This window comes from Tupaia chinensis, unplaced genomic scaffold (genome assembly GCF_000334495.1).
Source record: "Tupaia chinensis unplaced genomic scaffold, TupChi_1.0 Scaffold000553_1, whole genome shotgun sequence".
Classification (NCBI taxonomy): domain Eukaryota; kingdom Metazoa; phylum Chordata; class Mammalia; order Scandentia; family Tupaiidae; genus Tupaia; species Tupaia belangeri.
Genome location: NW_006160065.1, coordinates 1,413,879 through 1,422,065, shown reverse-complemented (window position 1 = coordinate 1,422,065; position 8,187 = coordinate 1,413,879).

Sequence of the window (8,187 nt, the reverse complement as noted above, 5' to 3'; positions counted from 1 at the left end):
CTTTGCCTTTTTTTTTTTTTTTTTAAGGAGAGAATTTTGCTATAGGATACTTGCAGTCATTGGAGAGACAAAGAAAGCAAGAAGTCACTCCCCACACTGGAAGATGGCAACACTGCAGTCCTTTGTCCTCCATTCTCCTCTAAGGATTTGGGGCCTGCACACACATGTGCCTGGCATGTGTTTTAGATCGCCAGTCCTGGGAGCTGAGCCATGGTTGACTACGTGGGAGTCCAGCGTTGTAACTATTATGAAATCTACTGGTCGCCATAGTCCTTACTTTTGAAATGCAGAGAAACCAGCAATGCAGTTATTTCACACAGCAACTTGCTTTACATTTACATGCTACATCTATTTCTGATATTGCAACACCATGAAACAGGAATTTTGTTTGCAGAAAACTTTGAAAAAGCAATTGCCTTGCCTACTAAAGTCTTCAACAGGGCAAACTTTAACTTCTTCTGTTAATAAGCATGAATTCACTTGCCTTTGAAAAATAGCACCAACCAAATTACCATAATATTAAAACATGAATCCTTTTTAATTACGGCTACTTCAAAATGTTCTCACAGTATGAACTGCATGAGTAACCAAAAACAAAGTAATCACATTTTTTTAGTGAAATACTTAAGACTATTTTAGCGATGTCTACCAATCTTTCTAATCATGACAGTGCATCATAGAGTAACTGAATGACAACTCTCCTCCGTTAGAGTATGAAATCTAACCAGAAAATCCAGGTGGTATGGTGGTTAAGGTGTTGGATTCTCACATGGCCAATCGTGGTTCAAGCCAGGGGCCCAGCAGCTGGAAATCATGCTGGGTTTATGGACATATGTGTCCAAAATCCTGAGAGATAAATAGAGAAGAAGAAATTGCAGGGCCATCCCCCCTTATGGGGGTGATCTTTTACTTTCCTTCTCACTGTCTCTCTGGCAGGCACACATGCCCTATGGCAAAAACCTAAGGAGAAAAATAAGGTCAGGCTATTGGCCTGTGTTTAAGTAAACTGGAGACATGGACAATGATAGATTTTTTTGATGAGTCTAAGAGTGTCGCGGGCCTAGCTGATACTTATTTGTGGCATCATCATACTAAAATAAAGTTGTCAAAAAATAAACCCAACCTGCCAATGGAATGATGCTGCCAAGCTTGTTTCTACTCTCTCAACCCTCATCTGTGCTTAAAAGTGAAGGAGGATAGTCTGATAAAAATGTAACCGTTCTGGGAACCAGCAGTTAGCGTAATGGCTATGTCGCTGGACTCCCACGTAGTCAACCGTGGTTCGTGTCCCGGACCCGGTGGCTTAAAACTCACGCCGGTCGCGTGTGCGTGCGTGCCCAAGATCCCGAGAGGAGAATGGAGGAGAAGGGATTGCGGCGTGACCATCCCCCCTGGGGGGTGATTTCTCGCTTTCTGTCTCTATGTCTCTCTCTGTCTGTCTGGCGAGCGCATGCGCCCTACAGTGAAAATCTATCCAAAAAAAAAAAAAAAGAAAGAAAGAAAAATGTAACCGTTCTAATATGTTCTTTAGTTTCATGTATGTGTGTATTCATGGAAATTATTGACATAGCCCCATGAACTATCCATCTGTCTGTCTTCTCTCTGAAGCTTGCGTTGAACCCTAAGTTATTTTTAACATCACTATTATATAAAATCAACACAACATACCATTAGTTTTATTAGATGATTAGTCTTTCATCTGTACTGTCAATCACATTTGTATTTCTTTGCTTTTCTTCTCTTAGCCCAACCTACCACCTCACTTCTCTTTGGATTCTTCATGTTTTAGCAATGATGCATTTTCCTGGGCAAGTCCTAGTTTAAAATATCAAAATTGACACACTAACAAAAAAGAGCAATATGCTAAATGGGGAAAAAAAAAAAAAAAGGAAAAAAAAAAAAAAAGGAAAAAAAAAAAAAAAGGAAAAAAAAAAAAAAAGGAAAAAAAAAAAAAAAGGAAAAAAAAAAAAAAAGGAAAAAAAAAAAAAAAGGAAAAAAAAAAAAAAAGGAAAAAAAAAAAAAAAGGAAAAAAAAAAAAAAAGGAAAAAAAAAAAAAAAGGAAAAAAAAAAAAAAAGGAAAAAAAAAAAAAAAGGAAAAAAAAAAAAAAAGGAAAAAAAAAAAAAAAGGAAAAAAAAAAAAAAAGGAAAAAAAAAAAAAAAGGAAAAAAAAAAAAAAAGGAAAAAAAAAAAAAAAGGAAAAAAAAAAAAAAAGGAAAAAAAAAAAAAAAGGAAAAAAAAAAAAAAAGGAAAAAAAAAAAAAAAGGAAAAAAAAAAAAAAAGGAAAAAAAAAAAAAAAGGAAAAAAAAAAAAAAAGGAAAAAAAAAAAAAAAGGAAAAAAAAAAAAAAAGGAAAAAAAAAAAAAAAGGAAAAAAAAAAAAAAAGGAAAAAAAAAAAAAAAGGAAAAAAAAAAAAAAAGGAAAAAAAAAAAAAAAGGAAAAAAAAAAAAAAAGGAAAAAAAAAAAAAAAGGAAAAAAAAAAAAAAAGGAAAAAAAAAAAAAAAGGAAAAAAAAAAAAAAAGGAAAAAAAAAAAAAAAGGAAAAAAAAAAAAAAAGGAAAAAAAAAAAAAAAGGAAAAAAAAAAAAAAAGGAAAAAAAAAAAAAAAGGAAAAAAAAAAAAAAAGGAAAAAAAAAAAAAAAGGAAAAAAAAAAAAAAAGGAAAAAAAAAAAAAAAGGAAAAAAAAAAAAAAAGGAAAAAAAAAAAAAAAGGAAAAAAAAAAAAAAAGGAAAAAAAAAAAAAAAGGAAAAAAAAAAAAAAAGGAAAAAAAAAAAAAAAGGAAAAAAAAAAAAAAAGGAAAAAAAAAAAAAAAGGAAAAAAAAAAAAAAAGGAAAAAAAAAAAAAAAGGAAAAAAAAAAAAAAAGGAAAAAAAAAAAAAAAGGAAAAAAAAAAAAAAAGGAAAAAAAAAAAAAAAGGAAAAAAAAAAAAAAAGGAAAAAAAAAAAAAAAGGAAAAAAAAAAAAAAAGGAAAAAAAAAAAAAAAGGAAAAAAAAAAAAAAAGGAAAAAAAAAAAAAAAGGAAAAAAAAAAAAAAAGGAAAAAAAAAAAAAAAGGAAAAAAAAAAAAAAAGGAAAAAAAAAAAAAAAGGAAAAAAAAAAAAAAAGGAAAAAAAAAAAAAAAGGAAAAAAAAAAAAAAAGGAAAAAAAAAAAAAAAGGAAAAAAAAAAAAAAAGGAAAAAAAAAAAAAAAGGAAAAAAAAAAAAAAAGGAAAAAAAAAAAAAAAGGAAAAAAAAAAAAAAAGGAAAAAAAAAAAAAAAGGAAAAAAAAAAAAAAAGGAAAAAAAAAAAAAAAGGAAAAAAAAAAAAAAAGGAAAAAAAAAAAAAAAGGAAAAAAAAAAAAAAAGGAAAAAAAAAAAAAAAGGAAAAAAAAAAAAAAAGGAAAAAAAAAAAAAAAGGAAAAAAAAAAAAAAAGGAAAAAAAAAAAAAAAGGAAAAAAAAAAAAAAAGGAAAAAAAAAAAAAAAGGAAAAAAAAAAAAAAAGGAAAAAAAAAAAAAAAGGAAAAAAAAAAAAAAAGGAAAAAAAAAAAAAAAGGAAAAAAAAAAAAAAAGGAAAAAAAAAAAAAAAGGAAAAAAAAAAAAAAAGGAAAAAAAAAAAAAAAGGAAAAAAAAAAAAAAAGGAAAAAAAAAAAAAAAGGAAAAAAAAAAAAAAAGGAAAAAAAAAAAAAAAGGAAAAAAAAAAAAAAAGGAAAAAAAAAAAAAAAGGAAAAAAAAAAAAAAAGGAAAAAAAAAAAAAAAGGAAAAAAAAAAAAAAAGGAAAAAAAAAAAAAAAGGAAAAAAAAAAAAAAAGGAAAAAAAAAAAAAAAGGAAAAAAAAAAAAAAAGGAAAAAAAAAAAAAAAGGAAAAAAAAAAAAAAAGGAAAAAAAAAAAAAAAGGAAAAAAAAAAAAAAAGGAAAAAAAAAAAAAAAGGAAAAAAAAAAAAAAAGGAAAAAAAAAAAAAAAGGAAAAAAAAAAAAAAAGGAAAAAAAAAAAAAAAGGAAAAAAAAAAAAAAAGGAAAAAAAAAAAAAAAGGAAAAAAAAAAAAAAAGGAAAAAAAAAAAAAAAGGAAAAAAAAAAAAAAAGGAAAAAAAAAAAAAAAGGAAAAAAAAAAAAAAAGGAAAAAAAAAAAAAAAGGAAAAAAAAAAAAAAAGGAAAAAAAAAAAAAAAGGAAAAAAAAAAAAAAAGGAAAAAAAAAAAAAAAGGAAAAAAAAAAAAAAAGGAAAAAAAAAAAAAAAGGAAAAAAAAAAAAAAAGGAAAAAAAAAAAAAAAGGAAAAAAAAAAAAAAAGGAAAAAAAAAAAAAAAGGAAAAAAAAAAAAAAAGGAAAAAAAAAAAAAAAGGAAAAAAAAAAAAAAAGGAAAAAAAAAAAAAAAGGAAAAAAAAAAAAAAAGGAAAAAAAAAAAAAAAGGAAAAAAAAAAAAAAAGGAAAAAAAAAAAAAAAGGAAAAAAAAAAAAAAAGGAAAAAAAAAAAAAAAGGAAAAAAAAAAAAAAAGGAAAAAAAAAAAAAAAGGAAAAAAAAAAAAAAAGGAAAAAAAAAAAAAAAGGAAAAAAAAAAAAAAAGGAAAAAAAAAAAAAAAGGAAAAAAAAAAAAAAAGGAAAAAAAAAAAAAAAGGAAAAAAAAAAAAAAAGGAAAAAAAAAAAAAAAGGAAAAAAAAAAAAAAAGGAAAAAAAAAAAAAAAGGAAAAAAAAAAAAAAAGGAAAAAAAAAAAAAAAGGAAAAAAAAAAAAAAAGGAAAAAAAAAAAAAAAGGAAAAAAAAAAAAAAAGGAAAAAAAAAAAAAAAGGAAAAAAAAAAAAAAAGGAAAAAAAAAAAAAAAGGAAAAAAAAAAAAAAAGGAAAAAAAAAAAAAAAGGAAAAAAAAAAAAAAAGGAAAAAAAAAAAAAAAGGAAAAAAAAAAAAAAAGGAAAAAAAAAAAAAAAGGAAAAAAAAAAAAAAAGGAAAAAAAAAAAAAAAGGAAAAAAAAAAAAAAAGGAAAAAAAAAAAAAAAGGAAAAAAAAAAAAAAAGGAAAAAAAAAAAAAAAGGAAAAAAAAAAAAAAAGGAAAAAAAAAAAAAAAGGAAAAAAAAAAAAAAAGGAAAAAAAAAAAAAAAGGAAAAAAAAAAAAAAAGGAAAAAAAAAAAAAAAGGAAAAAAAAAAAAAAAGGAAAAAAAAAAAAAAAGGAAAAAAAAAAAAAAAGGAAAAAAAAAAAAAAAGGAAAAAAAAAAAAAAAGGAAAAAAAAAAAAAAAGGAAAAAAAAAAAAAAAGGAAAAAAAAAAAAAAAGGAAAAAAAAAAAAAAAGGAAAAAAAAAAAAAAAGGAAAAAAAAAAAAAAAGGAAAAAAAAAAAAAAAGGAAAAAAAAAAAAAAAGGAAAAAAAAAAAAAAAGGAAAAAAAAAAAAAAAGGAAAAAAAAAAAAAAAGGAAAAAAAAAAAAAAAGGAAAAAAAAAAAAAAAGGAAAAAAAAAAAAAAAGGAAAAAAAAAAAAAAAGGAAAAAAAAAAAAAAAGGAAAAAAAAAAAAAAAGGAAAAAAAAAAAAAAAGGAAAAAAAAAAAAAAAGGAAAAAAAAAAAAAAAGGAAAAAAAAAAAAAAAGGAAAAAAAAAAAAAAAGGAAAAAAAAAAAAAAAGGAAAAAAAAAAAAAAAGGAAAAAAAAAAAAAAAGGAAAAAAAAAAAAAAAGGAAAAAAAAAAAAAAAGGAAAAAAAAAAAAAAAGGAAAAAAAAAAAAAAAGGAAAAAAAAAAAAAAAGGAAAAAAAAAAAAAAAGGAAAAAAAAAAAAAAAGGAAAAAAAAAAAAAAAGGAAAAAAAAAAAAAAAGGAAAAAAAAAAAAAAAGGAAAAAAAAAAAAAAAGGAAAAAAAAAAAAAAAGGAAAAAAAAAAAAAAAGGAAAAAAAAAAAAAAAGGAAAAAAAAAAAAAAAGGAAAAAAAAAAAAAAAGGAAAAAAAAAAAAAAAGGAAAAAAAAAAAAAAAGGAAAAAAAAAAAAAAAGGAAAAAAAAAAAAAAAGGAAAAAAAAAAAAAAAGGAAAAAAAAAAAAAAAGGAAAAAAAAAAAAAAAGGAAAAAAAAAAAAAAAGGAAAAAAAAAAAAAAAGGAAAAAAAAAAAAAAAGGAAAAAAAAAAAAAAAGGAAAAAAAAAAAAAAAGGAAAAAAAAAAAAAAAGGAAAAAAAAAAAAAAAGGAAAAAAAAAAAAAAAGGAAAAAAAAAAAAAAAGGAAAAAAAAAAAAAAAGGAAAAAAAAAAAAAAAGGAAAAAAAAAAAAAAAGGAAAAAAAAAAAAAAAGGAAAAAAAAAAAAAAAGGAAAAAAAAAAAAAAAGGAAAAAAAAAAAAAAAGGAAAAAAAAAAAAAAAGGAAAAAAAAAAAAAAAGGAAAAAAAAAAAAAAAGGAAAAAAAAAAAAAAAGGAAAAAAAAAAAAAAAGGAAAAAAAAAAAAAAAGGAAAAAAAAAAAAAAAGGAAAAAAAAAAAAAAAGGAAAAAAAAAAAAAAAGGAAAAAAAAAAAAAAAGGAAAAAAAAAAAAAAAGGAAAAAAAAAAAAAAAGGAAAAAAAAAAAAAAAGGAAAAAAAAAAAAAAAGGAAAAAAAAAAAAAAAGGAAAAAAAAAAAAAAAGGAAAAAAAAAAAAAAAGGAAAAAAAAAAAAAAAGGAAAAAAAAAAAAAAAGGAAAAAAAAAAAAAAAGGAAAAAAAAAAAAAAAGGAAAAAAAAAAAAAAAGGAAAAAAAAAAAAAAAGGAAAAAAAAAAAAAAAGGAAAAAAAAAAAAAAAGGAAAAAAAAAAAAAAAGGAAAAAAAAAAAAAAAGGAAAAAAAAAAAAAAAGGAAAAAAAAAAAAAAAGGAAAAAAAAAAAAAAAGGAAAAAAAAAAAAAAAGGAAAAAAAAAAAAAAAGGAAAAAAAAAAAAAAAGGAAAAAAAAAAAAAAAGGAAAAAAAAAAAAAAAGGAAAAAAAAAAAAAACAAGAAAGTTTATTTCAAAAGGTATGCATCCCTCAAATCATAGCATTCTCTAAATAACAAAATATTTTTGATGGGGAACAGATTTAGTGGTTTCCAGGGGTGAGGGACAGGCAGAGTAGGTGTAACTGCAAAGGGGTAGCACAGGGAGGTCTTTGTGGTCATGGAAGAGTTTTGTAGTGGAATAGACCTTGATAGCTATGAGAATGACATGGATTGATGCACATAACCATTAAGGTAGCACTGTACACAAATCTAAGCTAATTATCAATTTCCTGCTTTTGATATTGTCCTTTCCTTATGTAAGATATGACCAATGGAAAAAATTAGATGAAAGGCCCATGGAACTGCTCCATACTATCTTAACATGCAATCCTCTGTAAATCTGAAGTTATTTCAAAATTAAATATATAAAAAAAGTGATTTAAAAGCTATTGGTTAAGACCATCACTATTTTTAAGAGAAATTTTTGCCATAGGATATGTGTATTCTCCATAGAGACAGAAAGGGACAGAGAGACAGAAAGTGAGAAATCACCCTCCAGAAAGGATGGCCACACCATAATCTCTTTTCCTCCATTCTCTGCTCAGGATCCAGGTCACATACGTACACCTGTCAGACATGAGTTTCAAGCCGCTCAGTCTGGGAATCGAACTGAGGTCTAATATTTGGGAGTACAACAATGTCACCATTACACCATGTGCTGGTCCCAAGACTATAGTCTTAAAATAATTTTATTACAAAACTCTTAGTTCTTAATTTAAAAATTTAATAATAATTTTACTACATTAATAGAGTATTTGAGAATAAGCTTCATTGAAAATCTATGTTAATCAAACTAGGAATATTTGCAATGAAAATACAACTCACATAAAGGCAGCAATTTTGACCAGCCCATGTGGGGCAGCAGATTTGCAATGCTCTGTGATGCTTATGCCACATGGGAAGATCCCAGATTTACATTCTGAGGTCTCTGTACTTCCCAGGGATGTGTGCATGTGGGCATGATCAGTGCTGGCGAGGCTAGAGGTGGATCGCAGCATGAAGACCCTCTCAGGGCTACCTCTCTCTCTGTCTCTCATATAAGAATTAAAAAACGGAGGATTGGGAACCAGCAGTTAGCGTAATGGCTATGTCGCTGGACTCCCACGTAGTCAACCGTGGTTCGCGTCCCGGACCCGGTGGCTTAAAACTCACGCCGGGCGCGTGTGCGTGCGTGCCCAAGATCCCGAGAGGAGAATGGAGGAGAAGGGATTGCGGCGTGACCATCCCCCCTGGGGGGTGATTTCTCGCTTTCTGTCTCTATGTCTCTCTCTGTCTGT